Source organism: Sitophilus oryzae, unplaced genomic scaffold (genome assembly GCF_002938485.1).
Source record: "Sitophilus oryzae breed Bouriz unplaced genomic scaffold, Soryzae_2.0 scaffold_1227_pilon_pilon, whole genome shotgun sequence".
In the NCBI taxonomy this organism is placed as follows: domain Eukaryota; kingdom Metazoa; phylum Arthropoda; class Insecta; order Coleoptera; family Curculionidae; genus Sitophilus; species Sitophilus oryzae.
Genome location: NW_022145868.1, coordinates 541,934 through 561,443, shown reverse-complemented (window position 1 = coordinate 561,443; position 19,510 = coordinate 541,934). Strand labels below are relative to the sequence as shown.

Sequence of the window (19,510 nt, the reverse complement as noted above, 5' to 3'; positions counted from 1 at the left end):
TTCTAAATTTATGAGAGTGTAACTTCTGTTAAAATATCTCTAAATAACTCTCAATTTAATTATCGTTCGGCAAGGTGTGGCGTAGGGTGCCAATTTTCGTGAGTAAAAGGAGTATAGTTAATACGCTCAGTACAATATGATGTACTGAACAAAGAAAGAAGGGCAAGTATTTTCCAGAATGCATGAAATATAGCGTCGAATTAAGGGATGATGTAATAAAAAATTCGCATTTTTCTTTCTCCTTCTAAGATTGCCACAGCGATTCCCCTCTTAGACATGTAACCAAATCCACTAATATCCACCATTATTTATCTTTTTACTTAGCCTTAAAAAATATCAATCATTTAGTCGCTGCCGGGTACAAATGAGTTTTGATTTCTTTGGTTTAAACCCTTATTTTTTGTAAATTTTAATATAAATTTCATTGTGCTTTCAATGTCTTGATTTTAAAATTGAATGTCTCATGTTAAATCTTCGGCCAGCTACTGTATCTATACTAGTGAAGGGATAACGCGAGCGAAAATTTGCTCGAGTAATCGATTATTGAAATAACCGACATGGCTCGGTTATGAACGAGCGATGCAAGTGACCAAGCGACGAGCGCACGCGATCCTAGAATGAAGTAAATTGAAATTCGATTTTAATGTGACATACTCGATAAAAAGCGAAGTTTCGAGCATACATTGCAGGTAGCAAATTTATACGACGCCGTATATATTTATCTGTTACGTATCTGAGGGACAAAGTTTTACGACCTACATCGACAATGCTTTGAAATAAACTAAATCAAGCGAATCGCTCGCCGCTTGCTACTTGCCATTCATCACTGCGCACGCAACTTACCTACTGCTTGGCGCTTGGCGTTAACGAGTACTTACAACAAGCGACGGGTGAAAAACTCTATTTTTAAATACGAGTGATATTTCGCTCGAGCGATCACTCGGTTATTGCAATCGCTTGAAACTCCAGTACTCAATTATTGAAATTAATCGGTTTTCATTACTAATCTATACGCTCTGATTGTGATTTATGAATATTAAGTTAATGAAAGCCGCTAAAAACTATTAAAAAATCAAAGCGAATTACAATAGCATTCGCTTTAGAACCTTTGGTGTTACCACAGCAGAATAAAACACTAATTCACCACAATACACAAGAGTACTTTACTTTTACAATGGCCGCGCGTTTCTCCAACCATGTTAGTTTTAATCATCTGCTGATGATGTTAACGTGGTTAGCAAAAAGCGCGTCCAGTGCAAAAGTAAATTGTTTTGGTGTATTGTGGCAAATTAGTTCTATTTTGCAATATTCACTAGTAAATGCTTTTTTTTTAAATTAATTATTGGACTTTTACTGGCCTAATATTAGCAAATCAGTGAACGTCACCTTAGGTATACTAGTAAGTTTAACTTCTCTGATTTCCGGCTTTTGCTGTAACATATTTATTGATTTGAATATAAATACGTATCGAGAAGCCCGTACTTTGTACGTGTTAACAAACCTTTTTTTATTTTGTATACTATTTTTGGAATTATTATGATTTAGGTAATTGTCACCAGGTATTTTTATTCTCATTTTTATGCCCCACTAATTAAATCTTAAAAATTTATTGTACAATTGAATATATACCTTTGAACTAGACATTTTTATCCGATATACATTTCAGTTCCAACGATGCACAAAAGTTCGGCGTTATATTTTATATAGTGCCCTTCGGAAATACTCGTTAGGCTCTAATTGAAAATGGAAGAAACCAAAAAAAAACGCATAAAACGAAAACGAGTACGTCTAAGCCACATTAATGCGCCGCCCGTTCGGTGGTTATTTGTCTTCGGGCTACGCCCCGCAATCCGGGCCCCCCCGCCGTGAATGTAATACGTTCGCGACTTAATCATACTTTATACAGATTACAGTGACAAAATACAACGCGCATCCGTTTTGTGCTGCTGCTACATTTTCCCTATTATAATCTGTTAAAGGACGCCATCGAAAAATATATCTACTAAATAGAATTCGCTTTACAGATAACATTTATATATTTATTAAAAGGAATAAAGTATTTTAAGAAATGAAATATTATTTTGGACTGACATAGTTCCTAATTTTTCAAGCTAATGCAGTTTAGTGTTAACAAAATACGGCAAAATACCTGATGTGATGCGTTGATCAAATTAAGTTATATTTGTCGTTAATAGCTGTAAATGTAAATAAGATACTTTTTGAAGTGAAACTTCTTTACATGCGATGGGAGTAAAAATTAGTATACAGGGTGCTACAAATTCGAGGTACGAGCAATGGTATCTCGGTAACCGTAATAGATACGAACATAGTAAAAGTTGCGCTTTGGGATGTTCACCAAGATGCCATCAAAAAAGTTTTAAAAATTTCAAAGATGGCTGAGTTTTTTTGGAAAAAACGGATTTTTTTGAAAATCAATTTTATTTTTTCCTGTCTTTACTTTTAAGAAAATTAAAAAACTAATTACATATCCTCATAGCCACTTTATAAGGGCTATCTGACAGTATTTTTGGATTTTCAAATTAGCTGATAATTTGTGAGATACAGAGGCCAACTTAATTTTTTTAAATACGGACCTGCATTTTTTATTTCAGATTTTGAAAGAACTCGGTCTCCTGAGTACAATGATATGCCACACTTAATATTTTTGTTTGTTTTGGACATTTGAACACAATTTATTTAAACTAATTTCAAGTCCGGCTCTGTTTTTTTTTAATATTTAATCTATTCATCGTTACAATATCGACAAGCTTTCAAACTTAAAAATGACGTGGGGTGAAACATTGAATATTGAAAATCAAATGCAATAAAATAATAAAAAATAATATACAAATGAATACATTCACAATTACAATGAAATCAATACATCTCAACATTTACAATAAAGAGTACAAGATGCTTTCGGAAGTATAAGAAGCAAGTTCAAAGAGCTAAAAATAAATGTGTGCAATAGGGAGGGTTGTAACCCTTCCGTAGAACATTAGAAACTAGTTTATAGAAGTTGAGCACACTGAGATTTCAAATTCACAATAAAAAAAACTAAAAATAATAAAAATAATATCTTTAAATTGCTGACCTGGATATAATTTATTTGAATTTTCCAATTGGCTCGATTTTCCTTCTTCAATGTTAATTAGCGCTGATCAATATTGTTACGATAAATATAATCAGATTAAATAATTAAAAAAACAGAGTCGGACTTGAAATTATTTTAAATAATAATTAAATAGTTTTTTTGTTGTTAAGGTACCCAAAACAAAAAAAAGTATAAAGTGTGGCATATAATTTTATTCAGGAGACCGAGTTCTTTCAAAATCGAAAATAAAAAATTAAGTTGGCCTCTGTATCTCACAAATTATCAGCTAATTTGAAAATCTAAAAATACTGTCAGATAGCCCTAATAAAGTGACTATGAGAATGTGTAATTAGTTTTTTGATTTTCTTAAAAGTAAAGACAGGAAAAAATAAAATTGATTTTCAAAAAAATCCGTTTTTTTTTTCAAAAAACTCAGCAATCCTTGAAATTTTTAAAACTTTTTTGATGGCATCTTGGTGAACATCACAAAGCGCAACTTTGCCCCAATTTAACCATGTTCGTATCATTACGGTTACCGAGATACCAATGCTCGTACCTCGAATTTGTAGCACCCTGTATATAAATACCAAAAAACATTTGATTTAAAGCTAGGAAAAGCATTATATTAAAGTTGATACTGTACCTGGGTACTAATATCCTCTGGTTTTGTGCTAGGAAGTAAATTTTCATGCATATTTTTATCGATAGGTTTGTAGCTTCTGAATAACTGTCTAGGTAAAGGATTTTATCTCATTTGCTGGCTCAGAATTATAATTATTAGAGTTAAGTAACTTGCATTTACATTGGAGGTCATTGTCATATTTATTTCAAACCAATAATCGACGAGAATATTCCTATAATTTAACAAAATTATTGTAAACCGCTATAAATACAAATTGTTGGTTAGGTTCAAAATTTTATCTCTTCTAAATTTAAGCGTTAACATTATTAGTCATTTGCATAAAAGTGGGTACTGTCTCATAATGTACCGTTTGTGTCCGGGAAGGGTTCATAGTTTCATAGTTGTCGATTTTCGAAAGAAATCAGTACTTGTATATTATTTTAGATATTTTTCATTTTATTGATTTTATGGAAAGCACTGTTCATTAAAACGTTGTATCCTATGTTATAGGGCTTGTTTCTCTCTACAATTTCCTGTCTCACAATGTACCGTTTGTGTCGGGGAAGGGATCATAGTTTCATAGTCGTCGATTTTCGAAAGAAATCAGTACATTTTTCGTATATTTTTAATTTTATTGATTTTATGGAAAGCACCAAAAGAATTTTTCCAATAAAAGTCACCAAATAATTTTAAAATTTTTTATTACAATGCTATTACCAGAAAAAAAAACAGAAATTATCCCATATTTATGTAATTCGTCGATTTTATTTGCCATTTCCATTTGATATGTTAATTAAATATATAATAATACAATGTTCATAATTGCGTAGAAAAGTTTATGCCTGTAACGCTAATTAATTGAAAATTGGAATCCTTTCATAAAATCAGTGGAGCGCATGTGGAAAATTTGTCCTAAATGCTATTTCGAATTATTTATTATAATGCCGTTTGCTTTTTTGTGCGCATCGTATATTATTTGTAGTCAGACCAGTTACGATTCCATATTATAATCGTTATTGTTTTCGTAATTAGACGGCTGAAAAACATGCTTTAATAAAATATTAGATATTATTTATTATATTTAGGTTATTATGGACCGCAGTAATCATTTAGGTTGTGAAGTTTTATTTATTTTTAATATGTCCATAACCAAAAAAAAAGTTTGATGTTTCATAACTTTTTAATTTGTAATGCGATTTTTATGATTATGGTATTAGTTTGTAAATAAATTAGTCGGCATTATTTTTTATTATTTTAATGGCTTATATGTCTATTTCGGTTAGGTGGGTTTATACCGGGGTAAATCAAAACTTCGTTTTTTGCAATAAATTTAAAACACCATGTGGAATTAATGGGATGGGTATTTTGGATAAACAACACTTTCTTGTAATCTTAGGTGTATTCCTAACATTTCATTTTTTAATTATCCTATTATCTTTATAGTTTTATGAACTACAAAGAGAGTCTTTAATTTGTTGAAAATGGAGCTCTCAATGCCCACCAAGAAGTTGTCGTTCCATTTGCTCCTTTCATTGGAAATCAATTTATCATGGTACAAAGAAAATAAGGTATGATCGATAGCGGCTCCAATTTCATTAAGTTTGCGCATACCACCTGCGACGTCATATGCCAAACAAAAAAATATCCATATTGTTCAATTGCCACTAATAAAAAAAGACCTAAAATAGAAAGTAAAATAGGGAAGAATTAGGACATAACCCCAAAAGTTATGTCAAATCATGGAGCTTGACATTTGAAAAATTATTTTCACATTTATTATGTCATCTGTTTGACAATTTGAAATTGGCGCGCGGAGCTTGCCGACCAATGGTGCCGTTTATCACCTGTGACATAATGACCAACCGGCGCAATATCATACCTTGTATTTTTTGTATCATGTCAATTTATGCTGATGGATGATAATGCAAGGTCCCACGTTGCGCGGCCCAATAGACCGACAATATTTTCTGACCCCTGTATAATACCTTACAAAGGCAGGTTCATCTCCTAGACAAGATAATAACAAAACATGATGGAAATATCTACCGAAAAAATAAAAATGATGGCTCACTGGGGCAAAGACGGAATCCGTACCAAAATAGTTTTAAGAAATAAACCACTACAGCAAAATATCGGACTTCAACTTCTTGGGATGCCATATAACCTATGATAAAGATAATGACTACATGAAAAAAAATTCCAGTCAGTGTGTGGAACTATCGCAAAAACTTTTAAAAACAAAGCACGGCTAGAAACGCAAGTAAGACTATATAATACATTAGTGGTACCGATAGTATTATACGGAAGTGAAGCCTGGACTACCACAAAAGTTAAAGAACAAAGACGGAGATAACGTTCTTACGAAAAATAAAAGGAATAAGTAGAGAAGATAGAATAAGAAATGACACAATAAGAAATGAACTAAAAATACAACCATTAGAAGAAAAAGTGAGAGTATATAAAAACAAATGGAAGGAACATGTAGAAAGAATGTCAGATGATATAATTCCACAAAAAATGCTACGATATTATCCTCCACGAAGGAGAAGTATTGGACGACCAATACAGAGATGGTGAAGCGGAACAGGTTTTTAAACCTAAACCGAAAAAGGATACGACGACAATAGAGGAAAGTCTTATTTTTCCAAAATGCCTGTCTCATTTTTTCCACAGGGTGTTTTGAATTTATTGCAAAAAACGATTTACCCTGGTATAAACCCACCTAACCGAAGAATATAAGCCATTAAAATAATAAAAAATAATGTAAATAAATTTATCTTCACACTGATACTATAATCATAAAAATCAGATTACAAAATAAAAAGTTATAAAACATCATATTTAGTCAAATTTTAGGGTGTCGGAATTTTGTGCCTGACAGTATATTACCCCTAACAATATTTGCACTTATTTAATACACATTTACCCTGTCTAAGACACGTCTATTTTTCGCTATCCGAGACATGACATGTCTCTTTGAAAATGTACCTAACATTAGGAAGTTGGATAAAATTAGTCAATCCATTACCTTCCCCGGCTCCTTTATTAATATCGTATCGATCAGGTATATAGCTTGCGGGCGAACTATACTTACTTAGGCATATCTGCTGCCACAGACACTGTATTCCACTTTCAATTGATGGCTTCACTCCTGGCACATGTTCGAGCTTCCGCCTCGTGTGGTAACTTGGTGTCGGGTAACCTCAAACATTTCATATCTATCGTCTTCTTGCTGCACATACGTACACACATAGGCATACGCAGTTAATAGAATGTTTTGTTATGTGACATATTATTTGAACGGTTCGATCAGACTCTGTGGCGTAGCTGATGAACTTATAATATAAAAAATTGGTCAAGTGCGAGACGGACTCGCGCACGAAGGGTTCCGTACCATTCATTATCTATACAACATTAGCCAGTATATTATTATAAACTTTTTTTCCGATTTAGCTGAAATTTTGAATGCGCGTATAAGTAATTTAATAAAATAATGAAGAAACACATTACTAAAAATTGTATTAATCAATAATAAATATGTAAAAATATGTAAAAATTAAAAAAAAAATATTAAAAAAAGTCTCCGTGACTAGGATTCCAACCTGCCTTACTACGGCTCCAGCGTCATAGCAGCGTAAAGTCCTAACGCTTTAACCACGCGGCCACCGAGAACCCAGTCCAGGAAAGTTTTCTCGTTATAATTTGCTTTTAATATATTCTTTTGGTGATGATAATGTTATTTAATTATTCATTTTTAACCCCCAATTCAAGAAACGTACTTCTTCAGCTAATGGTAAACTGCTGATGGATACATGCCATCCAGTTCGAAAGGACCCAGTCCAGGAAAGTTTTCTCGTTATAATTTGCTTTTAATATATTCTTTTGGTGATGATAATGTTATTTAATTATTAATTTTTAACCCCCAATTCAAGAAACGTACTTCTTCAGCTAATGGTAAACTGCTGATGGATACATGCCATCCAGTTCGAAAGGACCCAGTCCAGGAAAGTTTTCTCGTTATAATTTGCTTTTAATATATTCTTTTGGTGATGATAATGTTATTTAATTATTAATTTTAAACCCCAATTCAAGAAACGTACTTCTTCAGCTAATGGTAAACTGCTGATGGATACATGCCATCCAGTTCGAAAGGACCCAGTCCAGGAAAGTTTTCTCGTTATAATTTGCTTTTAATATATTCTTTTGGTGATGATAATGTTATTTAATTATTAATTTTTAACCCCCAATTCCCAAGAAACGTACTTCTTCAGCTAATGGTAAACTGCTGATGGATACATGCCATCCAGTTCGAAAGGACCCAGTCCAGGAAAGTTTTCTCGTTATAATTTGCTTTTAATATATTCTTTTGGTGATGATAATGTTATTTAATTATTAATTTTTAACCCCAATTCAAGAAACGTACTTCTTCAGCTAATGGTAAACTGCTGATGGATACATGCCTTCCAGTTCGAAAGGACCCAGTCCAGGAAAGTTTTCTCGTTATAATTTGCTTTTAATATATTCTTTTGGTGATGATAATGTTATTTAATTATTAATTTTTAACCCCCAATTCAAGAAACGTACTTCTTCAGCTAATGGTAAACTGCTGATGGATACATGCCATCCAGTTCGAAAGGACCCAGTCCAGGAAAGTCTTCTCGTTATAATTTGCTTTTAATATATTCTTTTGGTGATAACAATGTTATTTAATTATTAATTTTTAACCCTCAATCCATGAAACGTACTTCTTCAGCTAATGGTAAACTGCTGATGGACACATGCCATCCAGTTCGAAAGGACCCAGTCCAGGAAAGTTTTCTCGTTATAATTTGCTTTTAATATATTCTTTTGGTGATGATAATGTTATTTAATTATTAATTTTTAACCCCTAATTCAAGAAACGTACTTCTTCAGCTAATGGTAAACTGCTGATGGATACATGCCATCCAGTTCGAAAGGACCCAGTCCAGGAAAGTCTTCTCGTTATAATTTGCTTTTTAATATATTCTTTTGGTGATAACAATGTTATTTAATTATTAATTTTTAACCCTCAATCCATGAAACGTACTTCTTCAGCTAATGGTAAACTGCTGATGGACACATGCCATCAGTTCGAAAGGACCCAGTCCAGGAAAGTTTTCTCGTTATAATTTGCTTTTAATATATTCTTTGGTGATGATAATGTTATTTAATTATTAATTTTAACCCCCAATTCAAGAAACGTACTTCTTCAGCTAATGGTAAACTGCTGATGGATACATGCCATCCAGTTCGAAAGGACCCAGTCCAGGAAAGTTTTCTCGTTATAATTTGCTTTTAATATATTCTTTTGGTGATAATAATGTTATTTAATTATTAATTTTTAACCCTCAATCCATGAAACGTACTTCTTCAGCTAATGGTAAACTGCTGATGGACACATGCCATCCAGTTCGAAAGGACCCAGTCCAGGAAAGTTTTCTCGTTATAATTTGCTTTTAATATATTCTTTTGGCGATAATAATTTTATTTAATTATTAATTTTTAACCCCCAATCCAAGAAACGTACTTCTTCAGCTAATGGTAAACTGCTGATGGATACATGCCATCCAGTTCGAAAGGACCCAGTCCAGGACAATTTTCTCGTTATAATTTGCTTTTAATATGTTCTTTTGGTGATAATAATGTTATTTAATAATTAATTTTTAACCCCCAATCCAAGAAACGTACTTCTTCAGCTAATGGTAAATTGCTGATGGACACATGCCATCCAGTTCAAAAAGGCCAAGTCCAGGAAAGTTTTCTCGTTATAATTTGCTTTTAATATATTCTTTTGGTGATAATAACGTTATTTAATAATTAATTTTTAACCTCCAATCCAAGAAACGTACTTCTTCAGCTAATGGTAAACTGCTGATGGACACATGCCATCCAGTTCGAAAGGACCCAGTCCAGGAAAGTTTTCTCGTTATAATTTGCTTTTAATATATTCTTCTGGTGATAATAATGTTATTTAATTATTAATTTTTAACCCCCAATCCAAGAAACGTACTTCTTCAGCTAATGGTAAACTGCTGATGGACACATGCCATCCAGTTCGAAAGGACCCAGTCCAGGAAAGTTTACTCGTTATAATTTGCTTTTAATATATTCTTTTGGTGATAATAATGTTATTTAATTATTAATTTTTAACCCCCAATCCAAGAAACGTACTTCTTCAGCTAATGGTAAACTGCTGATGGACACATGCCATCCAGTTCGAAAGGACCCAGTCGAGGAAAGTTTTCTCCGTTATAATTTGCTTTTAATATATTCTTTTGGTGATAATAATGTTATTTAATTATTAATTTTTAACCCCCAATCCAAGAAACGTACTTCTTCAGCTAATGGTAAACTGCTGATGGACACATGCCATCCAGTTCGAAAGGACCCAGTCCAGGACAAATTTCTCGTTATAATTTGCTTTTAATATGTTCTTTTGGTGATAATAATGTCATTTAATAATTAATTTTTAACCCCCAATCCAAGAAACGTACTTCTTCAGCTAATGGTAAATTGCTGATGGACACATGCCATCCAGTTCAAAAAGGCCCAGTCCAGGAAAGTTTTCTCGCTATAATTCGCTTTTAATATATTCTTTTGGTGATAATAATGTTATTTAATAATTAATTTTTAACCCCCAATTCAAGAAACGTACTTCTTCAGCTAATGGTAAACTGCTGATGGACACATGCCATCCAGTTCGAAAGGACCCAGTCCAGGAAAGTTTTCTCCTTATAATTTGCTTTTAATATATTCTTTTGTTGATAATAATGTTATTTAATAATTAATTTTTAACCCCCAATCCAAGAAACGTACTTCTTCAGCTAATTGTAAACTGCTGATGGACACATGCCATCCAGTTCGAAAGGACCCAGTCCAGGAAAGGTTTCTCGTTATAATTTGCTTTTAATATATTCTTTTGGTGATGATAATGTTATTTGATTATTAATTTTTAACCCTCAATCCATGAAACGTACTTCTTCAGCTAATGGTAAACTGCTGATGGACACATGCCATCCAGTTCGAAAGGACCCAGTCCAGGAAAGTTTTCTCGTTATAATTTGCTTTTAATATATTCTTTTGGTGATAATAATTTTATTTAATTATTAATTTTTAACTCCCAATCCAAGAAACGTACTTCTTCAGCTAATGGTAAACTGCTGATGGATACATGCCATCCAGTTCGAAAGGACCCAGTCCAGGACAATTTTCTCGTTATAATTTGCTTTTAATATGTTCTTTTGGTGATAATAGTGTTATTTAATAATTAATTTTTAACCCCCAATCCAAGAAACGTACTTCTTCAGCTAATGGTAAATTGCTGATGGACACATGCCATCCAGTTCAAAAAGGCCAAGTCCAGGAAAGTTTTCTCGTTATAATTCGCTTTTAATATATTCTTTTGGTGATAATAATGTTATTTAATAATTAATTTTTAACCCCCAATCCAAGAAACGTACTTCTTCAGCTAATGGTAAACTGCTGATGGACACATGCCATCCAGTTCGAAAGGACCCAGTCCAGGAAAGTTTTCTCGTTATAATTTGCTTTTAATATATTCTTTTGGTGATAATAATGTTATTTAATTATTAATTTTTAATCCCCAATGCAAGAAACGTACTTCTTCAGCTAATGGTAAACTGCTAATGGACACATGCCATCCAGTTCGAAAGGACCCAGTCCAGGAAAGTTTTCTCATTATAATTTGCTTTTAATATATTCTTTTGGTGATAATAATGTTATTTAATAATTATTTTTTACCCCCAATCCAAGAAACGTACTTCTTCAGCTAATGGTAAACTGCTGATGGACACATGCCATCCAGTTCGAAAGGACCCAGTCCAGGAAAGTTTTCTCCTTATAATTTGCTTTTAATATATTCTTTTGGTGATAATAATGTTATTTAATTATTAATTTTTAACCCCCAATCCAAGAAACGTACTTCTTCAGCTAATGGTAAACTGCTGATGGACACATGCCATCCAGTTCGAAAGGACCCAGTCCAGGACAATTTTCTCGTTATAATTTGCTTTTATTATGTTCTTTTGGTGATAATAATGTTATTTAATAATTAATTTTTAACCCCCAATCCAAGAAACGTACTTCTTCAGCTAATGGTAAATTGCTGATGGACACATGCCATCCAGTTCAAAAAGGCCCAGTCCAGGAAAGTTTTCTCGCTATAATTCGCTTTTAATATATTCTTTTGGTGATAATAACTTTATTTAATAATTAATTTTTAACCCCCAATCCAAGAAACATACTTCTTCAGCTAATGGTAAACTGCTGATGGACACATGCCATCCAGTTCGAAAGGACCCAGTCCAGGAAAGTTTTCTCCTTATAATTTGCTTTTAATATATTCTTTTGTTGATAATAATGTAATTTAATAATTAATTTTTAACCCCCAATCCAAGAAACGTACTTCTTCAGCTAATGGTAAACTGCTGATGGACACATGCCATCCAGTTCGAATGGACCCAGTCCAGGAAAGTTTTGTCGTTATAATTTGCTTTTAATATATTCTTTTGGTGATGATAATGTTATTTAATTATTAATTTTTAACCCCCAATTCAAGAAACGTACTTCTTCAAAAAAACAAAATACCTTCCAATTGGAGCTAATACAGAAAATCTTATTTTAGACAATAATATGGAAATTAGGGCATGTGAAGATTACAGGTACCTGGGATCGATATTTACAGGAGATGGAACGGACGATAGAGAAATAAACAACAGAGTAATACAGGCACGAAAAGTTATCAGATGCATAAATGGCATTCTATGGAGCACTGAAATTACAAAAAACAGGAAATATAATATATACGAGACACTAGTTAAAAGCATATTACTCTATGGATGTGAAACATGGCGACTCACTGAAAGGAATAAAAGGAAATTAGAGACAACAGAAATGGACGCGATTAGAAGAGCAATGAGAATTTCACGGAGGGATAAGATCAGAAATGAAGACATTAGACAACAGATGGGAATAGAGGGAACAATAGTAAATGACATAGAACAAAAACAATTAATGGTACGGCCACGTTCAGAGAATGCACAATGAAAGAATTCCAAGACAAGTCATTCATTGGATACCACCTGGTAAACGAAAGAGAGGACGTCCCAGAAAACATGGATGGAAGGAATAAGAAGGTCGATGAGCGAGAAAAATCTGACCGAAGATCAATGGGAAAATCGCACAGGTTGGAAGTTAGGCATCGGACAACGTCGTAGGACGTTCTGACCCGAATTTATATATATGGTTAAAAAACAGGAAAAAAACTTTGAGTCTAGGTTAAAATTAAAAAGGAAATAATTCTTATTTAATTCTTGTGAAATTCAAATTAGATTTTAAATTTATTTGCACGCCACTGGATGATACCTTACACCGGGAGAAATATGATTCTTCCATCTTGCAATCTATAGATGCGTCTACTGAAAGCAGTCAGAATGCACTACGAGGCAAAGGGTATACATGAGGAAGATGTAGGTTAGCAGGTGCAGTATTTAAATTTGAGATGGTATTTATACAGAAGAATTCGGTTTAAAAATAGGCATAAGAGATCTTTTTCGCTTTGTTTTAGTAAAAATATTTTTATACGCCTTTTTCTTTAACATACTAATAGCAATTTTTCATACACAGTTCTTGCTTTAAATAAATTGTATTTTTGGTTGAATATTCTGTATAACAAGATAGGGTTTTTAATAGTTAATCAAATTAGAATAATATTATACTTTGTTAATTAAAATAATAAATCTCTTTGACTGGTTTAGTTACATACATTAAAAACATGCTTTTGCCCATAGAGCTTTTTCGATATTCTCTTTCCAATCATTTTACGAAATGAAATGTTGAGCTTGCTTTGTTTCGAGAGTAAACTTACAGATATAGCTCATGAAATCGTGGTTTAGTCATTATTAGATTGAGAATTGTGAATTCACCTTATACGTGTATGTATTTAATTAGAATTATTAACTCAAAACTACTGAGAGTTGGATAAATAAACTGTATTATTTAACAATAGTAAATTGTTTTAGATTTATATTATATATATATTATAGTTTTAGATACTTATTGTATTTAATAATTCCATTTGTTTTTCATCTGAAAGATTGGATCTATATATTTTTGATGAAATTAACAAAGAATGAACCTTTTCAAATAAAAATTTTAATTTCGTGAAATATTTCTGTTTTATTTTTTTTCTTGATTTTATTTTTTTTTCTGGATTTTTATTCCTTTTTTTGTAGTTTTTTAAGGTTTTTGACACTTTGACTTAAGACCGCATTTTCTGGCTATTATCTTTTGTTATCATTTTTAATCTATTTTATAGTAAAAGGTAGAATGTAGAATGTTGAGGAGGGGAGTTAATCACCGCGACCTTACATATCCATAGTGTGTTCCCCTTTCTTGAGTTATAACGAGTTATAACTCATCATACAGTCTCAAGGCTTTAGCAAAAGCTAGTACCTGAGACGGTTCCACAGAGGCCAGCTCTTTATCCTCGACATCAGCCGTACCAAAATTCATGGCACTAACGGTCGTCGTCTCGGCGCACTCGGTGATAAGGTGTTCTGGTTCTGGTGTTTCCCCATTTTCCTCATAGAATCTGTATTTCCCATTATTCCTCAGTTTTAGCCTAGTGAGGTGGTCGTTGAGGAGACAGTATCCTGTTAGAAACTCCATGGAAAATCTAAAGATTGTTTTTACTTAAATCAAGGAAAATCTTTGATTTTTCTCGGTCGTAAGTACTGGTAGTAGTTGCAAATTTAACCTATTTCTCAGACATTCATTTACTATTTTACACAAAGTAATAAATGTCTAAACAGTGAATTTATTGCCTGATTTTGTTATATTCTTCTGAATCTTGATAAATTTTATTCGAAAAAATTCTTCCTTTTTTAATTTTGTATAAATATACCAATTTTAGCCTTGAAGGCTAGTCAAATAAAACCAGTTAACCGTTGTATTGTGTGTGTGTGATAAAATGAGTGATTCTTGAGAAGAATTTTTTGTTAAATTCCTTTCAAATTCTGCAATATGGTATATCAGAAACGACAATCAATAATGATAAAAACGATTGGAATTTTGGACTAAATTTCGAGATTTTTTTTATTTTTATACAGTTTAAGGCATTTGACGGTATATATTGAGGTTTCGCCTGCATAGATCATGACTGGTAGTACACATTGATCGAATGTTTTCTTCTTTAGATAAAGTGGCATTCTAGATTTCAATATGATCAAGTTTTTTCATATGTACTCTATGCAAACTTAATTCTTCTGTTTATCTCTGGTAGTAGGTATTCCTAGTATTGATGCAGACTTTATCTGTAACTTTGTACATACAGATGTAATTTATAGAAGTTTAAAATTAAAAAAATGACGACACTAACTTTAATGTGCAAAAAGTAGCGTGACGTTTTATTGCTCAGTTTCCGAACGGAATCAATAACGTTGCCTCGTATTGCGGCGTTTTAAACAATTATTGCAATTGGAATTTACTTCATAACACAAATAAAGCAGCGCTACCCGCTGCTGCCGGAAGTTGTAAACTGGAACTCCACGGAATACCTTATTTAGTTTCGTTGGGAAGGGTTAGGGGCAATTTCGCAAGTAATGAATTTCTGCAGTTTTATCGTGTTCTCGCGTGCGCCGAGGGCATATCTTCGGATATTCCTCATTATCAAGTGCAGAAAATAACTACGACACGCTGTATTCAGGGAGGTGGAGTTACTGTAACTGTATCTGTCACAAATTTCTTTCTATTTTCATTCAGTTTTCTAGGTAAAACTGAAATTCTTTAAATATATTTTTTCCTGGTCTAATAAAACACATTTTTAAACTTCAATTTTTTCTTGAATAAAGTTTAGGTATTTAGCCAGTGAAAGGGAAATTTATAAAATAATAGAAATATTTTATGTAAAATACTACTGCGTAGAAAACTTAGATATATATACATAATATTATCATCATCTTTATTTTGAACCTAATATAATATTGGATATACAGTACATCTGCTGGATCTGTGTCTATGAAAGGAATGCGGACAAAAATCATTTAAATAAACAGCAATATATTTTATACGTCGATTTGACGAGTGCGTCACCGCAAATCGCTCCGCCCACTCGTTTTATTGGCTACTTGCAAATTTGTTGAATTTTTATTGATGGGACGGGTCGTCTATTTTTTTACGAAAAACATCGAGAGAATATCGTTTCCCCTCTCACGGATACCCCGTAGCTACAGAACGAACAGACGTACTGTATATTCTGCGATTTTGATATTTATTATTTATTTTATTATTATATTTTTTTTTCCATATTCAATACTATAGTATATACAGGGTTGTTCACCACATACGACACGGAGTATTGTAGCTAAACGATGAGATTTTTACAAATTGTAAGTTTTGGGTTCGATGAAGGACTATTAGAGGTACAATTTAAAAACAATTTTACAAGATACAGACTGTCCCAAATAAGTAAAAAATATCAAAGTTGTATTTTTTTAAATGGAGCACCCTGTATATTATTACATTTTTAGTTTCTACGATTAAAATAAAGGTAAATTTGATAAGGGTTTATTATACTTAAACCTTACCGTTTTTGAAATATTTTCAATTTTGTGAAATTGCAGTAAAAATTTTAAGGCTTCATTTCTCCAAGGGTATCAAAGTTTTTAATACTAAATATTTACTGGTTTATTTACTGATCAGTTATTGTGTTGCAATAATAAAAATAATACTACCTTATACAGAGTGTCTAAAAATTTATTTTAAATAATTATTAGCTTCAAACGGTAATAACTTGTTTAATTTAAATAGACTGTATATTTTACGAGAATCAGATGCACAATTTAATTGTCTATCAAATTATATTATACCATTTTTTACCTATCTGTTTAAGTTTCCGTAGAAAATGCATTTTCTTGTAATTTAGAACTTATTTATCAATATACCCATGGACTATTGACATTTTAGATTATTTTTAAAGATGTACCAAATTTTTAAAGAGTACAGATAGTAATATTGTCGATATAATTCGTTTATTTCATTGAAAAATAAAAAAAAAGTGTTTAAATATTTGTTAAAGAGGATCAATTAATATGATTCCAGTATTCAAACTACATTAACTGACTGTTTGCGTTGATTAATAATAATTGCTCCAAATACTAAAAAACTGAATTTTGTATGGGATTAGACAGTGTGATAAAAAGTAACACCTTAAAAATGATATTTCATTTTTTAATAAATGCTTATTTATAACAACAGAGACTTTAATTTGATACTTATTATTATATTGATTTCTGACTCAAATCCACATTTATTTATAATAATTTATTAACGAACACAATTAAGTATGTAATTAATTAGTATATGGGCGGAAATAATGGTGTTATATTTAATTAATGGTATACTCTTTGATAAAGATTTAAATAGTTTTCTTTTTGCATACAAATGGGCTAGTAATATTATCGTTTTGCTAAAAACGATAATATTACTAGTCTGTACATTTTGTACATTTGCTGCTTTAAAAACAATCTAAAATGTCAATATTCCATGGATATATTGATAAATGAAGTCTAAATTATAAGAAAATGCATTTTCTACGAAAACTTGAAGGGATAGGTAAAAAATGGTATAATACAATTTGATAGACAATTTAATTGTGCATCTGATTCTCCTAAAATATACAGGGCATTCCATTTAAATTAAAGAAGTTATTGCCGTTTGAAGCTAATAATTATTTAAAATAAATTTTTAGACACTCTGTGAAGAAATGAAGCTTTAAAATTTTTACTGCAATTTCACAAAATTGAAAATATTTCAAAAACGGTAAGGTTTAAGTATAATAAACCTTAATCAAATTTACCTTTATTTTAATCGTAGAAACTAAAAATGTAATAATATACAGGGTGTACTATTTAAAAAAATACAACTTTGATATTTTTTATTTATTTGGGACACTCTGTACATTATAAAAATATTTTTAATTGTAGCTCTAATAGTCCTTCAACGAACCCCAAACTTATTTGTAAAAATCTCATCGTTTAGCTACAATACTCTGTGTCGTATGTGGTGAACAACCCTGTAGGTAGTATAGATGTATTGAATAGTAATTTTTTACATTGAAAAATATATCGATTTCACAATGTCAAAACTTGTAAATCTAGAAGAAAAGGAAATTATGATTTTCTATTAGTAATTTGTCTTGGCATCGGTATAGTCAACTGTTCCAGTCATTGTGGATCGCTCTGTAGTACGTTCTATGTTTAAAAAAATCAAAGTCTTGAAAAAAAAAATTGTTTGTAATAGTATTATAAAAAAACGTAAATTGACATCGAGAGTATCAGTTTATACAGAGAGCAGCCCTTAACCTTTACGATACTCTATAATCTCAATGGCTCTAAGCGCAAACTTCAGCTTACACAAAACTACTTTAGTTTAAAGAGAGGTATTTTTTACGACGTGGAAGGGTAAAAAAGGAGAGAATGTTTACTTCTCCAGCGTAGAGATGCCTCGGAGGCATCGTGCACTAAACATGCCATTTAATTTAATATTTTTCCTCCGCGAACATCGGCCGAAAAAGCCCTTTTATTATAACCGGAGAGAAAACTAATCCGCTGAATATGTTCTAAAAGTTTTCCGGCAAATTTTCTCGTCGGCCTCATTATCCCGACATGTTATGGTCGTTTTTCCGCATCAGGACCGTTTTTCCTTTAGTCGCTGGAACTCGCTTTTAATTCTAATATTTGTTAAACTCGTTTTTCGAATGACCATGTCGGAAAAAAAGCGACTTTTCCAGAAATTTTTTTTTGTAGAAGAAGAACAAGAGCAAAATGAACCTGCCACAAACATTTTGCAATTTTTTCAATTTTAGTTACTTTTTGATGTTATTCTTCATAATGACGAGGTGGTTATGGTTCTTAGTGTCGAAGATTGTGCAAAAGTCGTTGATCTTGTTGAAGATGGCTGAAATTATGAATATTCGCTTGGTCCTTGAAGAAGAATGGGAAAACATAACAAAATATTTGCAGCCTTATGAACATTTTTAACCGACATCTACAGACTGTTATAGTAGCTGAGGGGGGCAATACAAAGTATTAGAGTATTTTTTACAAATTTTTTGTTTGTGCAATTAGTTATTACAGTTATTTTTGTTTACATCCTTAGTTCTTTCAGTGTTACTAATTTTTATTAAAACCCAGCCTGCATCGTTAATTTTTATGTTTTTAAAATTTAATATAGAGTTCTAATCAGTGTCGATATGACATTACGACAATGGTCACCAAAGCCACCTCGTGATATAAAAAAATAACGTCATAAAGTAATGATAGTTGAAATAATTGCAAATTGTTGGTGGCAAGTTCATTTTGTTCTTAAAAATTAACCAAGGTTTGTGTTGACATGAGTCAAAAATCAAAATGTTCAGGAGACATGGTTCTGACAGAAAAATAGTGCTTTAGGAAAAGTCCCTCACGAAATTATTGTACAGGGTGTTTTAAAGTTAGGCTAATAAAAACTCTTTAATTAACCCTGTATAAAAGCCAAATACTAAACTTTATAAAAAGCTGTATTTATGAATTAAAGTTTATAGATTTATATACAGTTGGCTAATATATTCATGAAAATACGGATAAAAGTAAAAAAATATAACACTTTAAATTTGATGAGAAAATGTTCCCTTGCGTTTTTTTTTTGGCATAACAAACGATTTGTTTAAATTTTGCTTGTCTATGTTTGGTTGGTTTATTTAAATTAAAAACTGT

The 19,510-nt window shown here is 31.7% G+C and overlaps 1 protein-coding gene across 8 annotated transcripts in view; it reads left to right on the top strand.

Annotated features, from left to right (window-relative positions):
- Positions 1-19,510, top strand: part of LOC115874102 (basement membrane-specific heparan sulfate proteoglycan core protein) — a 220,336-nt gene that overhangs the window by 13,024 nt on the left and 187,802 nt on the right. The window lies entirely within an intron of this gene.